At 37.1% G+C, this 26,544-nt stretch overlaps 1 protein-coding gene across 1 annotated transcript in view; it reads left to right on the top strand.

Moving 5' to 3' along the window:
- Window positions 1-20,597: 20,597 nt before the first annotated feature.
- FRRS1 (ferric chelate reductase 1) overlaps window positions 20,598-26,544 on the top strand; it is a 41,349-nt gene continuing 35,402 nt past the window's right edge. Inside the window, exon 1 of the mRNA XM_081025138.1 lies at window positions 20,598-20,628. The gene's annotated coding sequence lies outside the window, so the exon portion shown is untranslated. The remainder of the gene's footprint in view (window positions 20,629-26,544) is intronic.

Genomic DNA, 26,544 nt, shown 5'->3' on the forward strand with positions numbered 1-26,544 from the left:
ATACAAAGAATACTATGAAGGACTATATGCCACCAAATTCAATAACCTAGAAGAAATGGACAAGTTCTTAGAAACATAGCCTTCCAAGGCTGAACCATGAAGAACTGGAAAATCGAAACAGACCGATCACCAGTAACGAAATTGAATCAGTCATCCAAAACCTTCCAAAAAGCAAAAGTCCTGGACCAGATGGCTTCACTAGTGAATTCTACCAAACTTTCAAAGAGGATCGAATACCAATCCTGCTCAAACTCTTCCAAAAAATTGAAGAAGAGTCAGTACTCCCTAACTCATTTTATGAGGCCAACATTACCCTGATACCAAAACCTGGTAAGGACAACAACAAAAAAGAAAACTACAGACCAATATTTCTGATGAATTCTAATGCAAAAATCCTAAACAAAATTTTAGCAAACTGAATACAACAATGCATTAAAAAGATTATTCATCATGACCAAGTGGGGTTCATCCCTGGGGCACAAGGATGGCTCAACATCCGCAAATCCATCAATGTGATACATCACATAAACAAAATAAAGGACAAAAATCCTTTGATTATATCAATTATAATCAAATATGATTATATCAATTGATGCACAAAATTTGCATTTTGACAAGATACAACATCCATTTATGATTAAAACACTAATAAAATAGATATAGAAGGAAAATACCTTAACATAATAAAGGGCATATATGACAAGCCCTCAGCTAATCTCATAATTAATGGTGAGAAACTGAAGCCCTTTGCTCTACCTTCAGGAACACGACAGGGCTGTTTTCTATCACCTCTGCTTTTCAACATAGTGTTGGAAGTCCTTGCCAGAGCAATCAGGCAAGAGAAAGAAATAAAAGGCATTTAAATTGGGAATGAAGAAGTTAAATTGTCACTCTTTGCAGATGACATGATGCTATATACAGAAAACCCAAAACTCCACCAAAAAGCTGTTAGAAACAATAAACGAATACAGTAAAGTTTCTTTCTACAAAATCAACGTACAAAAGTCCATTGCGTTCCTATATACTAACAATGAAATCTCAGAAAAAGAAATACAAAAAGCAATTCCCTTTGCAATTGCAGCAAAAAGAATAAAATACCTAGGAATAAACTTAACCAAGGATGTGAAGGACCTATATGCTGAAAACTATAAGTTATTTTTGAAAGAAATTGAAGAAGACACAAAGAAATGGAAAGACATTCCATGCTCATGAATTGGAAGAATCAACATAGTTTAAATGGCCATATTACCCAAAGCAATATACAGAATTAATGCAATCCCATCAAAATCCCAATGGCATTTTTTAAAGAAATAGAATAAAAAATCATCAGATTTGTTTGGAACCACAAAAGACCCCGAATAGCCAAAGCAATCTTAAGAAAAAATATCAATACTGGAGGTGTCGCACCCCTTGACTTTATCTTGTACTACAGGTCTACAATAATCAAAACAGCATGGTATTGGCGGAAAAACAGACACATAGACCAATGGAATAGAATTGAGAACCCAGAAATAAAACCACATAAATATGGACAGATAATTTTGACAAAGAAGCTGAAAACATACAATGGAGGAAAGACAGCCTTTTCAATAAATGGTGCAGGGAGAATTGGATAGCCACGTGCAAAAGAATGAAACTGGACTGCTATCTGTCACCATATACCAAAATTAATTCAAAGTGGATCAAAGACTTAAGCTCGAGACCTGACACAATAAACTGCATAGAAGAAAACATAGGTACTAAACTTATGGACCTTGGGTTCAAAGAGCATTTTATGAATTTGACTAGAAAGGCAATGGAAGTAAAAGCTAAAATAAACGAATGGGACTATATGAAACTTAAAAGCTTCTGCGCGGCAAAAGAAACTATTGACAAAATAAAGGGGCAACTGACTGAATGGGAGAAGATTTTTGCAAACATTGCCCTCGATAAGGGGCTAATATCCAAAATATACAAGGAACTCATGAAGCTCAACAACAAAAAAAGCAAACAACCCAATTGAAAAATGGGCAGAGGGCCTGAAGAGACATTTCTCCAGAGGACATACAAATGGCAAATAGACATATGAAAAAATGCTCAACATCATTAATCATCAGAGAAATGCAAATAAAAACCACAATGAGATATCACCTCAGCCCAGTCAGAATGGCTATCATCAACAAGACAAATAGCAACAAGTGTTGGAGAGGCTGTGGAGAAAAAGGAACCCTCATACACTGTTGGTGGGAATGCAGACTGGTGCAGCCGCTATGGAAGGCAGTGTGGAGGTTCCTCAAAAAATTACGAATAGAATTACCATATGACCCAGCAATCCCTCTCCTGGGTATCTACCCAAAAAATCTGAAAACATTTATGCATAAAGACACATGTGCTCCAATGTTCATTGCAGCTTGTTTACGGTGGCCAAGACATGGAAACAACCAAAATGTCCTTGAATAGATGAATGGATAAAGAAGTTGTGGTATATATACACAATGGAATACTATTCGGCAGTAAGGAAAGATGATATAGGAACATTTGTGACAACAAGGATGGATCTTGAGAGTATAATGCTAAGCGAAATAAGTCAGACAGAAAAAGCAGAGAACCCTATGATTTCAGTGATATGTGGTATATAAACCAAAAATAACAAAAGAACAAGACAAACAAATGACAAACAAAAACTCATAGACATAGACAATAGTTTATTGGTTACCAGAGGGTAAGGGGAGTGATGGGAGGGAGATGAGGGTAAGGGGTATCAAATATATAGTGATGGAAGGAGAACTGACTCTGGGTGGTGAACACACTATGGGATTTATAGATGATGTAATACAAAATTGTACACCTGAAATTTATGTAATTTCACTAACAATTGTCACCCCAATAAATTTTAAAAAAGAAATAATATTCCCCCTTTTATTTGATATTTTTCCTTCCCTGGGATTCCCCAGTCATGTCAACTCTAAAGTAGATTGGCTTTACACCAGACAAAATATGGCACTGTTTTAATTTAATGTAGCTCTGAAACATTTGGCTGTTACCATAGTAGTTGGTAGGAGAATTCTTCCTAGTACTTGTTTCAGAAAGCCTCGTTTCCCCCTTCCTAAGACTCTTAGTACTGTTCTAGGAATTGTGGGAGGAATACAGTGAACTGTGTAGGTCCTTGCTCTTCAGGGGTAATGCTTTATAAGTAGTGCTTTGGGGCTGTGTGGGTAGAAAGATATTAGTTACCTCCCTCTCTTTCCAATGATCAGACAGAAAGGAAAACGTGGGTTGCCACAGAAGGAGACGAATTTGCTCTTTAGTACCCTCAGTTGCTCTTAATACTTAGAATCTCCTGGCATCTACTGCCACCATGTGGATATTTACAATTACTGAATTCAAACTTACTTGTTAAGGCTGGTCCTAAGCCAAACTACAAAGAATTCTAACTTTGTTTTAGTGTCCTTTAGCCTCAGATTGTCTCCCAAGTCCCCTGTAGGTTCCCTGTGCTTTTATACTCACGATGAAGTTCCATTATTAAATACTTGCACTCTGTTAAGGCAACACTAAATCAAACTGATTTATCAAAAACTGAGTTATACCCCAATAACTTTTAGTTTTTGATAAATGTTTTGAGGCAGAGATACTAACAAATGGTCCCCAATCCTCTCTGTTTCCTGGTTTGATGCCTGTGTAACCCCTTCACCTTGAGTGTGGATGGGACCTGTGACTGTCTTCTAACCAGTAGAAGGTGGCAGAGGTGATGGAGTAGGCATTTTCTGGAGAATCTGAGAAGCCCTTGAGCGTGGCTGGTATTCATTCCATTTTATCCCATTAGAAGGCATTGACTTGCCTATGCCAGCCTATTCTTGCATTGAAAAGTCACTGAAGTCTTCTGTATTCCATTCCAGAATTCACCTAGATCAGAACTTCTAACCATTCCATTAGCTGTCACTTCTGTTTTTCTTGGTTTTCAGGTTTTCTGATTTTGGCCACTCATTTCAGCTTGAGTTTTCTAAATAATTTGATTAACAACTGGTTTTGGATTTGCTCTCCTTGTTCTGATATTATTGCCTCAGCAGGATCCTATGTTTGGAATTTGCCCTCAGGTTTCAGGCAACTAAAGACTTTTGGGAAAGGCTTTTGCTCTTGTATTTAACTTTGGAACACTTCAAAATAGACAAATTCCTGTTTCCTCTGGTGGGGTTGAATGGTGGGAATCACATTCCCCTTCATTTACTAATATTCTAGGACTATATTTCGTTCTCAGAACACACAATGCTCTTTCACACATTTGTGAAACCAGAGGTCTTTGTAACCCCATTCTTTCTGAATAGGATGCCCTTGTCCTTTCCATCTGCTGGGAAAACACCCGTCTGTGTTTTCTTTGTGAAGACTCATGTAAGTAGCAAGGTGTTGATCTTGACTTCCATAGCGTTTTATAAAATCTCTCACAGCAAGTAAGACACCATTTACACTGATTATTTAGATTGCTCTCTGCCCTACTAAACTGGGAGTTCCTGAGGGCTAGGACTTTTTCTTATTTATTGCTTTATGTTCATTTAATTTAAAATTGTATAACTTTGAAGGTTTACCCAATGGAGAAAAAGGATTCTTGCAAAAATGACTAGGTGAGCGGCCAACTTTCATTATAAATGTTACCCTGACTACATAACATTTTGTGCCCAAAAGAAACCAATGACATTTTATTCAGTTCATAAATCTATTACTTCTCATTTTGACTGTGGAGTATATAGCTTATTTTCAGTTTCATCACTTTTTGTATATACTTTTGTATATACTAAAGCCTTTCAATAGAATGGGACCCAAGTTATATTGTAAATGAATGACATTTTAAAAAGTCACATAGCCCAAGAGCTACTAAAGCAAAATTCTTTAGTAAATTATACTATTGTTTCATTGTTAAACTTTGGTAAATAAAAAATTAAGCAATTACTGAATAGATCTAGGTTATTACTAAATGGATTCTATTTTCTTCCTTTTCTTAATTTTTGTTATTTTAGTTTCTTCCTTTTATTTGCTTTAATTGATATAATAAAGGTATGGTAGAAATTTAAGTATAGTATAACCCTAATTGATAGGAAATAGTAGAAGCCATTGATTGTAATCATCAAGACTTGACCTTCTGTTATGTCTCTGGGTAATTGATGGAGATTTGATTAATGATCTAGTACAGATGAGACAATCTTTATATATATATATATATACATATATATATATACACACACACACACATATATATATATATATTTTATTAGTTTCAATTGCACAAAAGAAAGTAATACTTAGACATTTATCATTTATATCCTTCACACTGTGGACCCCCCCCCATCCATTATCTCTCTGACATCACACCGAGCCATCACGTTTCCACTGTCTCCACTCCCGATGCTGTACTCCACCTCTTGTAAGTATATACATACACATGTACACATATGTATATAAAATTATAGTTGGCATTCATTATTGTTCAGCTTCAGGTGTACATTGCAGTGATCAGGCATCTGCATCTTCCCTGAGGTGGTCTCCCAAATGGGAGACGTGTCCATCGAATACCCTACAAAATCTTTACAAGATTATTGATTACGTTCCTCAAATTAATTTTCAAAACCCGTGGCCATCTTGTGGTTACCGACTGTTTTCTAATCCCCTCACCTTCCCTCTTATCCCCACCCCCCCGCCCATCTAACAACCCTCAGTTTTTCCTCTTTGTCTCCAAAACTGTTTGTGATTAGTTCATTCACTTATTCTCTTCTTTAGATTCCGCATATAAGTGAGATCATATGGTACTTGTCTTTCTCTGTCTGACTTATTTCACTTAACACAATGTTCTTTAGGTCCATCCATGTTGTTGCAGATGGTAAGATTTCTTTCTTCTTTATGGCTGCGTAATACTCCATTGTATAAATGTACCACAGCTTCTTAATCCAGTCATCTACCGATGGGCATTTCGGTTGTTTCCATGTCTGGGCTATTGTGTATAGTGTTGCAATAAACATAGGAGTGCATAAAGATTTTTGAATTGGAGTTTTGCGTTTCTCCGGATAGATACCTAGGAGTGGAATTACTGGATCATAGGGTAGTTCCATTTTCAGATTTTTGAGATACCTCCATAGTGTTTTCCATAGTGGCTGCACCAATCTGCAATCCCATCAACAGTGCACAAGCGTTCATTTTTCTCCACATCCGCGCCAGCACTTGTTGTTTGTTGATTTATTGATGATAGCCATTTTGACTTGGGTGAGGTGGTATCTCATTGTGGTTTTTATTTGCATTTCTCTGATGGTTAGTGAGGTTAAGCATTTCTTCATATGTCTGTTTGCCATCTGTATGTCCTTTTTAGAAAAATGTCTCTTCAAGTCCTCTGCCTATTTTTATAATTGGGTTGTTTGTTTTTTTGGAGTTGAATTGAATGAGTTTTTTTTTTTATAGATTTGTGATATTAACCCCTTATCAGATATATCATTGGCAAATATCTTTTCCCATTCAGTAGTATCTTTTTCTGTTTTATTGATGTTTTCCTTTGCTGTGTAAAAACTTTTTAGTTTGATGTAATCCCACATGTTTATTTTTTTTCTTACTTCCCTCGCACGAGGGGATATATCAGTAAAAATCTTGCTCCGGGTAATGTCTCTGAAGTTTCTTCCTATATTTTCTTTTAGGTATTTTATGGTTTCAGATCTTACATTTAAATCTTTAAGCCATTTTGAATTTATTTTTGTGTATGGTGTAATAAGGTGGTCCAGCTTAATTTTTTTGCATGTGTCTGTCCAGGTTTCCCAGCACCATTTATTGAATAGACTATCTTTACCCCACTGTACATTCTTACTTCCATTGTCGTAGATTAAATGGCCATATAGGCATGGATTTATTTCTAGACTCTCTATTCTGTTGCATTGATCTATGTGTCTGTTTTTATGCCAGTACCATGCTGTTTTGATTACTGTAGACTTGTAGTATAATTTGAAGTTAGGTTTTGTTATACCTCCCACTTTGTTCTTATTATTCAAGATTGCTGAGGCTATTTGGGGTCTTTTATGGTCCCATATAAATTTTAGGATTATATGTGCTATTTCTGTGAAAAACGTCGTTGGTAGTTTGATAGGAATTGCGTTGAATATGTATATTGCCTTAGGCAGTATGGACATTTTAACTATATTAATTCTTCCTATCCATGAACATGGTATGTGTTTCCATCTATTTACATCTTCTTTCATTTCTTTCTTCAGTGTCTTATTTTTTTTAATTTTTATTTCTTTGGTTAAATTTATTCCCAGGTATTTCATAGTCTTTGGAGCAATTGCAAATGGGATTGTTTTTTAAATTTCTCCTTCTGATGTTTCATTATTGGTATATACAAATGCAACTGATTTCTGAATATTAATTTTGTATCCTGCTACTTTACTAAATTCATCTATCAGCTCTAATAGTTTCTTGGTGGAGTCTTTAGGGTTCTCTATGTATAGTATCATATCATCTGCATATAATGATAATTTTACTTCCTCCTTACCAATTTGGATGCCTTTTATTTCTTTTTCTTGTTTGATTGCTATGGCTAGAACTTCCAGCACTATGTTGAATAGAAGTGGAGAAAGTGGGCAACCTTGCCTTGTTCCTGATCATAGGGAGAATGGTTTTAGCTTTTCCCCATTGAGTATGATGTTAGCTGTGGGTTTGTCATATATGGCCTTTATTATGTTGAGATATGATCCCTCTATTCCCACTTTCTTAAGGGTTTTTATCATAAATGGCTGCTGGATTTTATCAAATGCTTTTTCTGCATCTATTGATAAGATCATGTGATTTTTATTTTTCATTTTCTTAATGTGGTGTATCACATTAATTGATTTGCGGATGTTGAACCACCCCTGCATACCAGGGATGAATAACACTTGATCATGGTGTATGATCTTTTTAATGTATTGCTGAATTCTGTTCACTAATATTTTGTTGAGGATTTTTGCATCTATGTTCATTAGCGATATCGGCCTGTAGTTTTCTTTTTTGTGGTGTCTTTGTCCGATTTTGGGATCAGGGTGATAGTGGCTTCGTAAAAAGTGTTTGGGAGTCTTCCCTCCTTCTGGATTTTTTTGGAAGAACTTGAGGAGAATAGGTGATAATTATTTTTTGACCGTTTTGTAAAAACGTTTTGTTAGTTGGGAGATTGTTGATTACTGATTCAATTTCCCTGATGGTAATCAGTCTATTCAGGTTTTCTGTTTCTTCTTGAGTTAGACTTGTGTTGCGTCCTGCACAACACAAGCCGTGGGAAGGAGAGGGAGGCGGCGAGGGTTAAACTCTCATAAAGAGACAGAGACTCAAATATAGTTAAATCACAGAGGACCAAGGCACTCACAGCCTCAAGGGACTGGAGCCCTGAATCGGGTCACCGTGGGTATTTATTGATTTTTCACAATAGAGATCACATGATTAGGGGCAGGGTCTGCGAAACTCTTACACCACACAATAATCCTTCATTCCAAATCCCATAATCGTCCCAAAGCAACCGATGCATACCATCCCCCAAATGACCAAGTTGTGGTGTATACAATCCCTGGGGGAACAAGTCTCACAAGATAAGATTATCCCATGAGCCAAAGAGGAGGGGTGAGATGCTATTGTTCTAATGGGTCCATTACACCTGAGGGTAAAGGACAACAGTTGAGGCATGGTCAGCAGCTTCTCAGAAGGAGGGGCACAGCTACCTCCTAACTTTACATTAGCTCATGGGGGTCCTAGGGGGGGTCCCGTCTGGCTTAGGTTGTTTCTCCCGTGAGAAATCTTACCCGTCTTTGACTGCAGACCCTGCTTACAAGAACCAAACATGGAGACTTAGAGTAGCATAAACTCAACCCCAATGAGGGACAATCCCGCAGGGTCACCTTTCCCTAAGGAAAGATTGGAGGGGACAGACTGCTAGGCTGCTGTGTGACTACAGACTTGTAAGGTTGTACGCCTCTAGAAAATTGTCCATTTCTTCCAGATTGTCAAATTTGTTGGCATATAGTTGCTCATAGTAATTTCTTAAAAATTTTTTGTATTTCTGCGATGTCTGTTGTCACTTCTCATTCATTTCTGATTTTATTAATTTGGGTCTTCTCTCTCTTTTTTTTAATGAGTCTGGCTAAAGGTTTGTCAATTTTGTTAATCTTCTCTAAGAACCAACTCTTGGATTCATTGATCTTTTGTATTGTTTTTCTGGTTTCTGTTTCATTTATTTCTACTCTGATCTTTTTTATCTCCTTCCTTGTGCTCGCTTTGGGCTTATTTTGCTGTTCTTTTTCCAGATCTCTTAAGTTTAGGTGAAGTGAAGATAAGTTTAAGTGAAGATAAACTGTTGATTAGTGATGTTTCTTGTTTCTTTAGGTAGGCCTGCAATACTATGAATTTCCCTCTTAGGACTGCTTTTGCAGCATCCCATAGATTTTGGGTGGTCGTGTTTTCATTTTCGTTTGTCTCGAGATATCTTTTGATTTCTTCCTTGATCTCCTTTTTTGACCCATTCATTATTTAGTAATAAGTTCTTCAGCCTCAATGAATTGATGTGTCTTCCAGATTTTTTCCTGTAGTTCATTTCTAATTTCATAGCACTGTGGTCAGAGAAGACAATTGGTATGATTTCAATTTTTTAAAAGTTATCAAGACTTGTTTTGTGGTCTAACATATGGTCTGTCTTGGAAAATATTCCATGTGTGCTTGGAAAAAATGTGTATTTTGCAGCATTGGAGTGAAATGCTCTGAAAATATCGATTAAATCCAAGTGGTCCAATGTATCATTTAAAACTGTTGTTTCCATATTGATTTTCTGTCTGGTAGACCTGTCCCTTGTTGTCAGAGGTGTGTTGAAGTCCCCTACTATGATAGTGTTACTGTTGATCTCTGTCTTTATGTCAGTCAGTACCTGTTTTTATATATTTAGGTGCTCCTATGTTGGGTTCATAGATGTTTACTAGGGTTATGTCCTCTTGTCAGATCAATCCCTTTATTATTATATAATGCCCATCTTTATCTTTTAATATGTTCTTCATTTTAAAGTCTATTTTGTCAGATATAAGTATTGCAACTCCAGCTCTTTTCTCATTTCCATTTGCATGAAATATCTTACTCCAACCCTTCACTTTCAGCCTGTGTGTGTCTTTTGATCTGAGGTGAGTCTCTTGTACACAGCATACACAAGGGTCTTGCTTTCTTATCCATTCAGCCACCCTATGTCTCTTGATTGGAGCATTTAATCCATTTACATTTAAAGTGATTATTGATAGGTACATAGTTATTGCCATTTAAAATTTTGTAGTTAGATTGTTTTCATCTTTCTTCTATTTACAGAAGTCCTTTTAGTATTTCTTGCAATGCTGGCTTGGTGGCAATAAATTCCTTTAGCTTATTCTTTTCTTGGAAGCTCTTTATCTCTCCATCAACTTTAAATGATAGCCTTGCTGGATAAAGCAATCTAGGTTGTAGGTCTTCGTTTTCCATCTCTTTGAGTATCTCCTGCCACTCCCTCCTGGCCTTCAATGTTTCTGTAGAAAAGTCATTTGATAGTCTTATGGGAGTTCCCTTGTATGTAACCCTCTGTTTTTCTCTTGCTGCTTTTAGGATTCTCTCTTTGTCTTTAAGCTTTGCCATTTTAACTATAATGTGTCTTGGTGTGGACCTGTTTGGGTTTATCCTGGTTGGAACTCTCTGCACTTCCTGGGCTTGTATGTTGGTTTCCTTCATCAGGTTAGGGAAGTTTTCGGACATTATTACTTCAAATATGTTGTCAATCCCTTGTTTCCTCCCTTTACCTTCTGGTATTCCTATGTTGCGCATGTTATTGCACTTGATGTTATCCCAGAGGTCTCTTAAACCATTTTCATTGTTTTTTATTCTTTTTTCTTTCTATTGTTCTGTTTGGGTGATCTCTGCTAATTTGTCTTCTAAGTCGCTGATTCGATCCTCTGCTTCATCTAACTTGCTGGTAATTCCTTCAAGTGAGTATTTAATTTCGGTAATTGTGTTCTTTAGTTCTAACTGGTTGTTTGTTATGATTTCTACATCCTTCTTTATGTCTTTTCTAAACTCCTTAAACATTCTTATCACCAGTGTTCTGAACTCTGTCTCTGATAGGTTGGTTACCTCTGCTTCATTTGGTTCCAGTTGTGGAGGTTTCTTTTGTTCTTTTATTTGGGACATGTTTCTTTGTTTCCCCATTCTAGCTGACTCTCTTGCTTGTTTCGATGTATTAGGTAGATCCCCTAGAGTTCTTAGTTCTTGCTGGGTTATCTTATGTAGTATGTGTCATTTATATTTGACTTGCACTACTTCGTTCTTCTCTGCCTGTGCTCCAAAGGTGACTCTTGTGTTGTGTATATCGTCCTGTAAAGAATATCTTTAATTGCTTTTTGCTTGTGAGTAGGTGAGGTTAACTCCTAGGCTGACTAGTTGTGAGACTTGTCTCTGCCCACCGCAGGGTGTTCTGCTACTTAAGTATTGACCACTTAAAGGTTGTTTGGCCTCTATTGGCTCTTGTGCCTGCAGAGAATTCCCTCTGGGTGTGTGACTTGTAGATCAAACACGGTAGTACTCTGGTTTGGCCTGTAGTTGGCCTCTGGATATGTTGAATCTTGTGTCTCTTAAGCTGGGCCCTGGTAGGGCAATTTCAGAACAAAGCAAATCAGCAAGCGCAACAACAACAACAACAACAAAGAAAAAAATCAAATACATTCACATGAAAAAACACCCGATAACCCCCACTCAACAGAGGCAAAAATATCAAAGACATAAAGACAAAACAAAACAAAACAAAGCAAAACAAAAAGCAGCGCCAGTCTTGGCTTATACCCACCAAGTAATCTCCAGGTTGTCCTCTGCTGTAGCAGAGAGTCCCCTGCCTATTGTGCAGGCAGAACCGGTCACCTGGTGCCCAGGGTGATTTTTGGATTGTAGATTTAAATTCGTAGGGCTGGGGGATCTGGATGATAGTTTTTACAAAGTCAGTACAGTTTCTGCCCTTGCCCGCACATATGCACACTAAAAGTAGCAACACCAGGCCTGTTTCCAGTACTTCTGAGTCTTAGGGCACTACTTCCATGTGTGTGTGGGGAGGTACGTGGGGTGGGCGAGAGATTTCTGAGCTGCTGAAAGCCGGGAGCTGCATCTGCCACTTACTGCTGATCTCTGGGAGTGCCTCTGCAGTTGCAGTTGTCCCGCCCTCAGCAGGCCAGAAAGGGTAGGGGCTGAGGATGGAGGGGTCTTCTCTCTCCCAGCCCAGCTGCGTCACACTCTTCCTGCAGGCCAGAAAAGGTGGTGGCTGGGGGGTGGAGGAGTCTCTTCTCTCCTAGCCCAGCCAAAATCACACTCTTCCCAGCCTCTTCCCTGGGTCAGAACTGCCTATCAGTCTTCCCAGAGCCTGAGCACTACGGCCCCTGTGTAATCTGACACTACTCCTCAGTTCAGGGGCCAGTTTAAGTCTCTGGAAGGGTGGGGTTAAGATTGGAGGAGTGGGCGGAGGGGCCCAGGTATGGAGTCTGTGTTCTTTGTCTGCCCTAGGGCCCACCAAGCTGCCCCCCCCCCCCCCCCCCGGCAGGAGCGATCAGCTGTGGGACACAGGGAAAGAGCCCACCTCCTGGCTTTTGTATTCTCTGTTCTGCCCTGGGGACCCTGTGTCTTTAGAGCTGCAGGTTACCGCAGCTGCCGCCACAGCCGCCACCGGCCAGATTCCACCGAGGGACTGCGCGTTTCGACTTCGCTCCCTTCCTTCTTCCCCTGCTCGCCCAGTTTACACACCTTCAAGTAATCCTTCCACGAGTCTGTTAGGAGTCTCTTAGCTGTTCTTGGGGTTCACTCTGCTGTGGAAACAGAATGCAACTTCCCAGGGTTCTGAGAAATAACTTTCCAAAGAGTGTCACCAGCTGCAGATGCCCCTGTCATAAACTCAAGACAATCTTTTAATATTTTACTTTGATCATTGGTACTATCTGTGTGGCATGTAATTACAAAGCATTAATACTGTCTTGCACTAAATTAAAATGCTAAAAAGAAAAACATGTAATTAAAGAAGATACACAATGTCAGCTGAACTTTTATTATAGTTGATAATCTGGCCTTAAAAATGAACTGGAATTCAAATCAAGTTTGAAAAAGGTAAAACAAAAGAAGGTGCTTTCTAGGGTGGCTGGATGGCTCAGTTGGTTAGAGTGTGAGCTCTGAACAACAGGGTTGCTGGATCAATTCCCACGTGGGCCAGTGAGCTATGCCCTCCACAAGTAGATTGAAGACAACGAGCTGCTGCTGAGCTTCCAGAGGGGCGGCCAGATGGCTCAGTTGGTTAGAGCATGAGCTCTCAACAACAAGGTTGCCAGTTCAATTCCTGCATGGGATGGTGAGCTGCGCCCCTTGCAATTAAAGATTGAAAATGGCAACTGGACTTGGAGCTGAGCTGCGCCCTCCACAAGTAGATTGAAGGACAATGACTTCGAGCTGACGGGCCCTGGGAAACACATTGTTCCCCAATATTCCCCAATAAAATCTTTAAAAAAAAAGGAACTAACAATCATAATTTAAAAAAAGGGGAGGGAATTTCTAGGAAGGTAAGACCTTATATTTAACATTGAATTTTCAAATTCCTAAAAAGAGGAATTGAAAGTAATGGCACAGTCCCTACTCCAGGGACAAGGTGTAACTGCAAAATTCTACTTTCGTGTTCTGGAGTTCTGTTCTGGTGTGAATTTTCATCCATATTGGCTACTTGGTGTAATATACTGAGAAGGGTCTGAGGCCATGTCTGGGTTTAGTACTAAACAGTATTGCACTATTACAAGCAATTAATGATGACTGCTTGAGTGTGGGAATGGCAGCTTATATAATGCGTATTTTCTGTAATATAAAACATTAAAGGTAGTGTTATGAGCAAGTTTTCAAGATCATTCTGGTGTCAGTGTGATGAGATATTATCTCATGAAAACATCACAACAACCTCACTTATGTATCATTACCTTCTTTATACAAATAAAGTGAGATTAGAAGGGTAAGTAACTTGCCTAAAGTCAAGCAACTATTAAGGAGCAGAACTGGGATTTCAGCCTAAGTGGGTCTGACTTCAGAGAACATGATTTTTTTTTTAACTTGGCCATGATGTCATTTTATAATGGAGGAACGAATATTAGTTCTGATTATCAGAAAAGTTTTACAGATAAATTGGGACTTTTGCTATACCTTAAAGAATGTCTGGTGTTTAATAGGCAAGAAGAAAGGAGTTAAGGGAACAGCATGAGGAAATGTGGAAACATGAGAACAAATCTTTGTGTTCAATGGGTTGATTTAGTCAGCAGTACCTGCTGGGTATAGGAGTGAGAATGTTGTGATGCAATGCTTCAAATGTCAGAAAGAGTATTGATTAAACTCTGCAAGCAATGGTAAATCACAGCACATTATTGATAAAAGCAATACTTGTATTTTAGGAAGACTAATCTGATGTCGGACTGTTGTTGGCAGGGTTATTGGGGGTTATGAGAGATGAAGTTAAAGAGATTAGTTAGAAGGATACTACTGTACTCCAAAGAATTCGAACATAGAAAATTGTGGTGTATACCATTTACTGAACAATTTTTATGTTCAGGCATTGAACTAAGCACTTTACAGCAACATTATGAGGAAAGTAGTATGATCTTCATTTCACAATGAGGAAACAGGTTCAGAGAGGTCCAGGTTACAAGGTTAGTGATGGAGATGATCTTCAAACCCTGGGTGATTCAATTCCAAAGCACCATGTTCCCTGGCTCAGAAGAGACAAGTAGGAGGAAGGCCTATGTGTGAATATTGAGAAAGGAGCAACTGATAATTGACATGGTGAGAGATCAACTGCAGTTGGTTTCACCATTTTGGGCTGTCGCCCACAGTAAGAAATACATTTTACCTCACAAACCAGGACATATCTACTCATAGTTATAATCAAAATAAACTCATGAAAGAGTATTTACAACCATTATCATATGTAATGCACTTGGATATTTTCTTTTCTATTTTATTTCATTAAATTTTTTTCTGATTGTGACCCACTAAAAATTTTACTATCCACTCATAAATGGCTTGTGACTGTGAGTTGAAAAACTGAGTCATTAGTTATGAAAGAGACAAAGAGTTGAAGTCATCTCTAGGTTTAGCTTGAGTCTTGAAGAGAATGGTGCCAATGATTGATATTTAAAAATAAAGGAGAAATTGGAAAAGGGAGTTAGTTAGTTTCCTATGGTTTCTGTAACAAAATACCACAAACTTGGTGGCTAAAAAATGGACATTTATTCCCTCAGTTCTGGAGACCAGAAGTCCAAAATCAGTATCACTGGGTGAGAGTCAAAGTGTTGGCAGAACCACACTCACTCCAGAGGTTCTCCCAGCTTCTGATAGCATTCTTTGGGTTGTGGCTGTATCATTCCAATGTCTGCCTCCATGGTCACATTGTCTTCTCCTCTTCTTTTGTGTGTAATCTTCCCGTTCTCTCTTTTAAGGACACTTGTGATTGCAGTTAGGGCACTCCTGGATAACCCAGGATAATTTCTCTATCTCAAGAGCCTTAACTTAATGACATCAGCAAAGGCCCGCCCCCCTTTTTGTTTTTACCATGTAAGGTAACCTTGAAAAGTTCCAGGGATTTGGATGTTCATATCTTTTGCGGGGGGCCATTCAGTCTACCACAAGTGCTGGCAGAGGAGAAAATAGAGTGAATTCAGTTTTTGAATGGTGCGATGTTCAATTACCTTGGAAGCACTTAGAAAAATAGGACTTGCATTTACTAATTGTGTAGAGTGCCCCTGAAAACTGTGTTTCTATACGAGCAAGAGTGATTCCATTTTGTATGAGCAAAAGTTATCCAATCTTGGACACTGAGTGCTGTGGAAATTCCCCATGAAGATGGATGGTGCAGCAGCTGCATGGACTGATAGGAAACAAGTGAGGACTGGTAATGTGACGTCGTATGGCTCTACTAAAGTCCTTTAAGAACCTAGGACTTTGACAGCTCGGAGAGCCATCCTGACAGAGAGGTGACCATGCTGCACCTCTGCTCCAAAAATCTGCTTGCTCCATCAGACTCAGACCAAACCTCTGCTGGACTGACCTCCCAGACCAGCCACCTTGCACACTGGATTCTGATTGACTCTGGGACTGGTTCATTATCAAAATACTTTACTAAATTGTTATTGCTGTGTTGATGGCCATATTGCTATGATTATATTGTTGTGTGATATTGATGTTAAGGAGGCTATTCCTCCCACTGCATTTTCTGTGTGATAAATGAGCATATTGAAAGGCACTAGACCTGTGTGTTTGCCTTAATTTTCACTCGAAGCAATGTTTACCGCGTAGGCCTCAGTCAGTGCCAGGTAGATCCTGGGGGGTCTGAGATTCTCTTAAGGGTTAGTCCCTTTGACTTGCAGGAGGGACTGCAGCACAGTCTGTGTGCCTAGCAGACGCTGGTGACATTAATATATTAGGTGCTTTATTAACATCAAGGAGACAGTTAATGTTGTAAGAGTGGATTTGCTTACGCAAGCACAAACCAAACTTGTTCTTCATAAAACATACAATGTTGAGTATTAGACAAAGAGTGAGCTCAGGTCAGATGTTTGGAAAGCAAGGAGAGTGTGTCTACATATGAGTTTATCAGGTAATTAAGCTTCTCCCCCTCTTCTTTCCCCCCCCCACCTAAGATATTACAATATGCTAGAGTAGCTATAGAGTCACCTTTTACAAATATAAGTTATTGCCTAGCACAGTGTTGGTCATCTGGTAGGTGCTTAACAATATATTCATTGAATAATTGTGATAATTTTTTTGTTTTTTAAGTGAACTTTCACTCTAAAAGTATAGGATTTTTCTGGCCCATTATATCCTGTCTTCTTGGTCTTCGGAATCCTACATTCAGAATTTGGCATGAGACCTTACAGAATCTATAGTTCTGGTTATAATGTCTCATTTTCCCCCTTGAGGTAACAAAAACAGAAAGGATAATTGATTTGTCCAGGATGATCTCATGCTTTTTTCACTACACTCCTTTGCTTTTTCATAGACATTTTAAGCCAAGATTCTGTTGAGTTTATCTGCCAACTTGAAGTACTGTTCTTTACTAGGAATAGATAGTACTCTAGGTCTTTTCTGTTTTGGTATTTTTCTTGAAAGCAAGACACTTCATTCCATTGGGACCCAGAATCATTTATCTAATCACACCCTTACACAGTGGATTGAGGCGTTATTTCTGCTTTCTGACACGACTTTGGAAATGTGTGTGGTATTTTTTGGATTATCACAATGAATGGGAGGAAGAAGGCTTCTGGTATTTAATAGCTAGGGTCAGGAAGGCTTATACATTTTGTGGTGAGCAAGACAGTGTGTCACACAAAGGAATATCTCACTTGAAAATTAAGAGAAGGCAATGTTCTATTCCAGCAAAGAGCTACCCTGTATGTATTTACACTGGAGGAAATGACTTCAAATCATCTCCAAATGGTTTTATAGTGAAAAAAAAATCATGAAAATAAGAATATTTTTGAAGAGATTTATTTTATCTAAATAAGTCAAAACTGGGTCTCAGTAATAATATTAGCTACCTTTCTGAAAACACAGATAGTTCTAGCCAGGGGTGTGGGTAAAATGGCAGGTATTCTCCAGGATCACCCATCATAGGGAAGTCACATTATGTTGAGTAATTTAAGGAATTGGCTGTGTTTAGGGTAGCAAAATGTGAAGTGACCTTAAACTGGTGGGTGAGAAAAATATGAAGAATGTTGCTACCACTAATCTAATGCTGAGAATGGTACTGTATTATTAGAGAACATGTAAAATATGGATTTAGTGAACAGAGTTTGGTCAGAAGTCTATGGATGATTTTGGAATAACTTATTATTTATAGTACTGGAAAGATGGGGCTTTTAATTTATAAATCCACCATTAAAACTTTTTTTTTTTTGCTTTCAACTACCATTAATTAAATATTTATTTTTGTGCCTTACACTGTGCTTTACAGATATTATTTCATTTGACCATTTGTCTATGGATTCTTTACGTTTATTCATTCAGTAATAACCAGTAAGTGAAGATATTTTGAGCAGGAGAGTTACATAATATAAGTTATACTTTAGAATGATTAACATGGTGGCTAATTCGGTTGATGAGAAACTGGAGGCACTTAGTAGATAATGACTATAGTCCATTGGAGAAATAGTGAAGGCATAAGCCAGAATGATGGCAGTGGAGATGAAGAAGAGGGGTTGGATTTGGTTGTTTGGATGAGATGGACATAATTAAAGGCCAAGTAAGAATGTATTCATTGAAGATGATGGGTTTGGATTTATTGAGTTGAAGCAGGGTCTACTCAATTCAAGATGTTCTACTTTAGTGTAATCTTTTATGAAATGCTGAGTATAAATAGAAAAGGAAAGTTTGTAAGTATGGTCCTCATTAAGACTTGGAAGTGAGGTTCATTATAGAGAATTAGTAGATCTGCCTTAGAACTCTGTCTACCACTTTTCTTTGCCTGACGTTGGGCAACCTACTGAGCCACACACATCCTTTAGCACTCTCAGCTCTAGAATGACCATAGTAACACCTTTCACTTTGAGTCATTATGAGACTTAGGTAGGATAATACATGTGCCTTGGTCAAGGTGCTCAAGAGATAGTAATTATTATTCTTGCTATAGTTTATTTGCCTTATTCATTTTCATTCTCTTGTGAGTATACAGTGGAGTTTTCCCGTGGCTGCATGCATTATATGATATCGCAGCAGATTGAATAAGGAAGCAGATATGAGAATTCAGCTCTCTTATGTCATACCAGGCAGTAAAAAGATCTGCAAAAATTTAAACAGTGCTAATCCTCTCACTAAATTCTTATTTTTGAAAACAATCATAAAACCAACATAAAAATTATGTTAACATGTAATGAGTTCGTTGTCATTTAAAATGAATTTGTGAATAAGTATTTAAATACTTTTCAGGTTTAATTTTTAATACAATAGATATTGACATATATCACCCACTTAAACAAACATCTCTTTGGGGTTCACAATAATATTTAAGAGTTGTAAACCGATCTTGAAACAAGAGAGTTTGAGAATGGCTAATTTAGAGGCATGAGCGTGGGATCCAGGAGGGTAGTGTCAACTTCTCAGAGTCCAAGCTCCATTGAACATTTTAATCAATTTTGTTTCCTTTGTGACAGCTGACAAGTAGCTGATGAAAGCCTGGTAGATAGAGGTGAACTTCTGGGAGGGACTGATAAGGGGAATCATTGGTGGAGACTTTAAAGGAAATGATAAGCCTGGAAAGGGTGGTTTTGGATGGAGCTACACCTCACCCTTCAGTTCTTCCCACTATACAACACTGCTTCCAAAGAGTGCCATAGGATGAAAGATCCTGATAATATATTCTGAGAATTATTTGTTTTATGGCTGTTTTATCATGCTTTTGGCATGCACAGTATCTACTCATTGGGGACTATTCCTGGAAAGGGTCTAATTATAACTTCAGAAAGCTATGTCACCTGAGGCTTTACTTAGTAGTACCGAAGATCAACTGACTTAGTTTTAATCTGTTCCAGTTCCAAGCGGCTATTGGGTCGAAAACCAGCTCTGAATCATCTTTATTTAAAACCTCTCTCTAAAGGTTTTAGAGGTTGTAGAGAGGGGCTTTTGTTAGTTGTGACTAGTTCTTAGAAAGAGTAAAGTGATGGTGTCTTTCACCTCTCTTATGTCCTTTTAAAATGGTTTTAGAGAATTTATTAGTGTTGATTGCCAACCAGTGATCACAGGTCAAGGTGGGGGAGGTGGGTGTGACAGTCTATTTTCCAGACTGCAAATGTTAGTCATAATCTGAAGTAGAGTGTTTAATATTTTCAGATACATTGTTATTCTTGGCCCTAATTTTTTTTTTCCAAAAATCTTGTGAAAAACAAGATTAAAGGCTTAAAAAGAAACAAAACTCCTAAATTTCAGGGTAAATTTTGCAAAATAAAATAATTATTTTGCTTTATGCCATTTACACTTTCAAAGGTTTCAGTTCTATGCAATCTGTTACACCTTTTGCAGTTAATTGAAATTGTTTGCTATTTGCTGTTATATCCTACATAGGGTTGCCAGATAAAATACAGGACACCCAGGGTAAATTTGAATTTCAGAAAAACAACAAATCGTTTTTTAGTATATGCCAAATATTGCATAAGACAATACTTATACTAAAGAATGATTGATTGTTATTCTGAAATTCGAATTAATTAGGCATCTTATATTTTATTTACTAAATTTGGCAATCCTACCTAATCACAAGTAGGTTCTTTTGTTTGTCTTTACTTAGCATTATATAGGACAGGCATGTATTTTCCAATGATTTTGCAGTTAAAGACAAAAACATAATTTTCTTGGTGAAACAATTACCAGCAGGCAAAAAATCTTCCTTTGTGTAAAACTGAATGCTTAATTCTCAGAAATGGAGTCCTAAAATGAGTACGAGTCTTGCAGATCAAGTTTTGCAGCTAAGTTTGGGAAGTTTCCTCTGGGCACTGGATAAACTGGCTCCACCCACCTGCTGAAATGTGAAACAAGTTTTAACAAAACCGGAAGTTGGCTAAGTTCTCTTCGCTGCTTCTCGTGGTAAGTGCCTCCTTCTGTCTCGAGGTAAGTGTCTCCTTATGTTTTCATGTCAAAGCTCTTTGCAAAGCAGTTAAGAATTGAATCCAGCTAGGTGACAGTACTAAGAGAAGGCGCCTGTGCTGACTGGGGGCAACTGGTGACACAGGCTGGATGCTTTATTAACAAACTATGCTCTGGAGCTTATATTGAGCTAATGAGTGTTCACTACTAACAAGTTAGGTTAATAATATGTCTCATGACTATGACTAACAAGCTTTAAACCCAAGAAAAGGGTGATTGTAAGTAGAGATCCTGAAAAGCAGTGACTTTATTCATGCAAGAGTGTATTTTTAAATTTTAAACTATGGGATTTTAAACTACCTTTTGTATTTAAATGACATAATTACCTATATGAAGTTTACTTAGAGCTTTACTTGAGTTTTAAAGTGTCTTTTAATCTAGAAATTACAGCTCCCACCAACCCCTACCCCTGGTGTGTCTTTAGATTTTTAGAGAAGCTCTGGGGTGACTAGGTGTTACCTCTGCCCTTAATTTTTTTTGCATCTTGTCATGCTGCCCTAGGGGCAACCGCGATTTTTCAATTTGTAAATGAGTTAGCAGGCGATTTTTCAATTTGTAAATGAGCTAGCAGGAATATTTCTTTACAAAGCTAAACTTTTCAGTGTAGCTATTTTCTTTTTTACATGAATTAAAGAAGTTGAAAGCTGTGAGTATTGTACTTGGATGGTACAGAGGTGGGAAACTAAAATTTGGTCTGTTGGTTTATTGAAAACAATGAGCTAAACTTTTTAAGGATGGTTCTGTTTAAAGGGATGAATTCTACTAGTTCATACTGCTCACACTTTCCTAGGACACAGTAGTTGATGGTATTTTAACTGGATCTTAAAAGAGGGATAGAGGTTTTATTTATTAAGACAAAAACAAACAAAAAAAACCTCCAGTAAAAGTAACAATGTTTGAAAAATAATCTAAACACTTTACAAATAATTTAATGTATTTCTTTACAATCTTTACGTATGCATACTTTGTAGTGTTTTTAAAATTATAAAGCACTATATGCTTTTGAGGGGAACCAGAGTTTGCCACCCCCAAATATACTTCTTTGGGATATTGATTTATTTTAGGCTGGTTTATTTTAAGGAACAGACATGGGAGAATCTCTTAAGTAAACTAAGCTGAAGTTACCCCTTGTAAAAGGACATTTACAATTCTAAGGGAAATCTCCATTTATAAAGGTGGCTCCCGCACTGTACCAGGCCTGCCCTCACGATCTGTGGAGACTGCAGAAACTAAATTTGCGTAACAATCTCTTACCCTTGTTTATGGTGCTTTTCCAGGTAACCTCCCTTAACTGACTCTCCACCCTCAACATTTTTTTTTTAAGATTTTTTAATTAAAATGTAGCTAACATACAATATCATATTAGTTTCAGGTGTACATCACAGTTATTCAACAGTATCCACCTGGCATTATACATAGTTATTACCATATTATTGATTATATTCCCTATACTAAAGAAGTGATCACTACGATAATACGCAACCATCTGACACCGTACCACGCTATTACAATATTATTGACTATATTCCCCATGCTGTATATTCATCCCCAAGACTTACTTGTTTTATACCTGGAACTTCGAATCTCTTATTCCCCTTTATCTTCCCCCCCTTTTTTACATTTTTCAATTACAGTTGACATTCAATATTATTTTATATTAATTTCAGGTGTACAGCATACTGGTTAGACATTTATGTAATTTAAGAAGTGATCCCCCTGACATACCCACCTGGAACTATACATAGTTATTACCATATTATTGATTATATTCCTTATGCTTTACTTTACATCCCCTTGACTATTTTGTAACTACAAATTTATACTTGTTAATCCCTTCACAGCTTTCACCCTGCCCCCAACTCCCTCCCTTCTATCACCCCATGAACTTAGTACCCATCTGACACCAGGCATAGTTATTACAATATTATTGACTATATTCCTTAAATGCTATACCCAACTACCCCATGACTACTGTGTAACAACCAATTTGTACTTCTTAATCCCTTCCCCTTTCTCACCCATCCTAATCCCACTCCCACACCCCCAACAGCTTCTTTTGTCTTTAGCTGAAGATATTATTTAAGGTGATGGCTTCCACCAACATAGCCAGTTACTCAGTGCTCCTGAGTCTCTCCCATGTATACAGGACGTTTACTTTGTCTTTTCTACTGCTAATCTGTCTCATGTTAATTTGTTTATCAGTCCAGCCAGAAGATCTTAAAAGGGTAGAAGGAAAATTATTTTTCTGCCCTCCATATTCAATCATTAATTAAAAAAATCATTTTTCCCTGTGCTTCCTGCTGTGAAAATGTCTGAAACTTTATCAGGGGAAGTGGAAATACTTGACATCTTTCAATTTCCCTATAATTTGAGATTCAGCTATCAAAGTCATTGTCATTTTTGATGTGGAAGTTTTCTGTGAAGGCAAAGTTAAATTACTGGAAAGAAGAGCAAATTTTCTGAAATATTTCAGAAGGTTTGAACAAATTAAATGAGGATTAAAAAAATAAGTGAAAATCTCAGCTGTCTAAGCACAGTAGTGTTCAGATGAAATTAGCATATACTGGTGATATGGAAAGTTAGTAGTGAAAATAAATAATGGCAATTACTATTTATTAGTGTTTTTAGGCATTGAACTAGTTGATTTCACATTTATTCTTTCAGAAGCTTTAGTTCTGTGAAAGAAATATCTACATTGCTTCCCAGACTCAGAGTGGACTCAACATTCTGAATTGGGCTAATTTAGAGTTTAGCTTTTTTCACAATATGTCCCCACTTACATCGTTCATTGTGAAATTTGGATCCTTGGTGGACTTGTTATTTTCCACACACTTCTCTCTCCAAGGAGGGAGCAATGGTGTCGAAAAGAACATGAATATTGGAGTTAGATTTAAGGTCTAGTCCTAAAATTATACATGCTTTAGTGTATATTCTCTGGCCTCAGCTTCTTTGTCTCTAAATTGAAGATAATATCTCCTTGTAAGGATTGTATTAGATGTAGTGTCTACCTGGTTCTCATCAAATGTTTGTTTCTTTTCCTTTTTCTACACGTTGTGTTCCCTTACTTCCCCACTGTATAGTAAAACTAATCCTTTTCATCATAGAAATTTTATTACTTTCCATATATCTTTTATGCTTAGTCTGCTTTTGGAAAACTAAAACTGACGAGCCCAGGGGAGGCCAGCATGGCAGACCCTACAAACTCAGAGATCAAAATTAACCACATGGGATGGTCTGAACATAAAAATTCCTAACTAAACATAAAAATTCCTAACTAAAAGTGGATCATGGCAAGTAGTCACATACTTGCCCTGTAACTTCCTTGACGAAGGTCAGTGTTTACCTTAAGTAGCCTGTCTGTTGTTTTTTTTTTTTTTGCTTCTAAGATAGCACACTTGCTATATCAGAGGAATCTTTTTTTGGGCCCCTCAGGGCACAACCCACTGCACCAGCGTGAGACCACAGAACCCTTTATTGTAGTCCTAGTCCCTGAATACGATCTCTATGTGCTATAAAATGTTAATTAACTATCCTGTACCCACCAATGTAAAAGAAGTGTGTGTCTCTCTATTTAACTTTATTCAATCCCAGGGATATCCCCCCTTTGCTTTCTCCCACCCCCTTAATTTACCACCAATGGATTTCATGTAACCCGCTTTATATCTCCTCCTTTGATTCTAATGTATGAAATAAACTGTAAAACTTCCATTTTCCAGAACACTTTCATAATCCATTGAGATTTTGCTTCCCGGCAGTTGTCATCAGTTTGGCTCAAAGAAACTCATTAAAGTTCTCTATAGATTTGGACATTTCTTACGTCAACAGTCTTAACTTTTTTGAATTTATCAATCTTCTTATCCTTCTGTGGTTCTACCTATTTTTCTAAAATTACTTTTGCCTAATCCTTGGTATTCTATGGGTAAACACCTATTTCACCTCTAACCCCAGTCCCTGTAGGTTTTTGGTCATAGTTCAAAGCCCAACAGGTTTCCCCCAGATTTAGATGAAATGGTGACCTTACAGTGTTCCAAAATTCATTTCTAATTCAGCTTAGAATTTCAATTTTATTTTCCAGTTGTTTACTGAGTGTAAGTGAAGGAGTCTTTGGTTAGAAATAAATGATAAAGATTTATTCAAGGGTCTTACGGTTTGCTAACCAGAAATACAACTAGGCAATACCCAGCGTGTTCAGAAGAAGCAAGAAAAGCTGAGGGTTAGTATTGTCACAAGTACATTCTTGAGAAAAATCAGTCCTGCATTTCTTAGCATCTGGATTATCTTCTAGATGATAGGTGGTCTGGAAAATAGAAGTTCAGGTGGTCTGGATACGTGAACATTCTTTCCTTAGTACTTCAGGGGGTAATCAGACGGTAATATGGAAGTTTATATATATACAGGTATTGCTGCAGCACTGGAAAGTTCAAATGTTTAAGTTCCCAGGCACGTTAAAACAGGAATAGAATTGTTTTTTCATACTTCACCCTACTTGATTTTTAAAATTTAGCTGCTTGTCTGTAGTGACACGATTTTATTTCTTTATTCCTCACAATAGAAGCAATATTATAATGGAGGTTCTGTTTCTAGACCAAAAGCCTAGAAGGAAAAGCATGTTTAATTCATAAATTAATTGAAATATTTATACTTGTAGCAAACTAAAATAATGCCATTGTAATTCTAGTAATAAAATAAAATGAAAACAGTATTCAGTAAGAAATAATTATTTACCTTGAACATTGTAGAAGGTAGTTGATGGAAATTTTGAAAGGAACATTCAAATACTTTAGGGATTGCAGCGTTTTTATATTATGGTTCATAAAAATTGTTTTTTCATACAGAAGGTCACTGCGAGACTCCTAATTTATTTGTCATATTTATAGTTTTTGTTTAGGCTTACAAAGGGAATAAGAAAGAATAAGACATTTTTCATTGGCTAAATCCATCTCCTGTCTCCAAAATCCTCTCCATTCCTTAGCTTGTTTGTTTCTTCTTTAGTTCTGAGAACTCCTTTTTTTTTACTGAAATCCTTGCTACTCCTAATTTAGAACTTGATTCAAAGCTGAATCTACATATACTGTAATTAATGGTCTACATATACTGTAAGGCAATGTTTTGGATGTAACCAGCATTAAAATAAGGAAGGAATAAGAAATACATGAGTTTATTAAGTATGGTAAGTGTAAATAATGTCTCTTGAAATTTTTTTGGGGTTCTAATGTAAACATACTACTTTGGATATGGTAAAAAAAATTAAACCACTGCATATAACAACAAAGAAAATCCTTTTCCAAATTATTTAAATATTTTATAGTGAACTCCTTTGGTTAAGTTTTTGTTTTTTTTGAGGCTCGTTATTCACAGTTAAGAAAAGCTGTTACCTCATACCTACTCAGCGTGTGCTTACACTCACATCTTGGGTAGTGTGTAGAGTAAGTATTATGGGACTGAGTTCCCACAATTTTTTGTGCTCATGTTAACTTTTGAACTCCTTTGATGCCTTAATTTAAAATAAATGACTTAACATTAAGAGCTAGAACTTTAATACAATATAACAAGACTTGATTATTTATTTGCTAGCTTAATCATCTGCCATGGTTTTAAAAGCTGTGCTTTCCTTCATTTTTTATTTTTCTCCCATGTTCTTGGAGTTACACAATAAAAAGAGATTTAATAACCTATTTATTTAATAAATCCATAATTAACATGTCCTCTTTTTTCTTACATCTAAATATTTTTCAGCAGGATTTTTCTAATTTTATTTGAATTTTACTTTGTTGTATATATATGCTGTCTTAAGTAATATCACTTGCCTCTGTGGCTCACAATTATAATAATACATATGAGGTCGGACAATTAAGTTCACAAACTCATCCTAAAAAAATG

The sequence above is a fragment of the Rhinolophus hipposideros genome (assembly GCF_964194185.1).
Source record: "Rhinolophus hipposideros genome assembly, chromosome: 19".
Taxonomy (NCBI): domain Eukaryota; kingdom Metazoa; phylum Chordata; class Mammalia; order Chiroptera; family Rhinolophidae; genus Rhinolophus; species Rhinolophus hipposideros.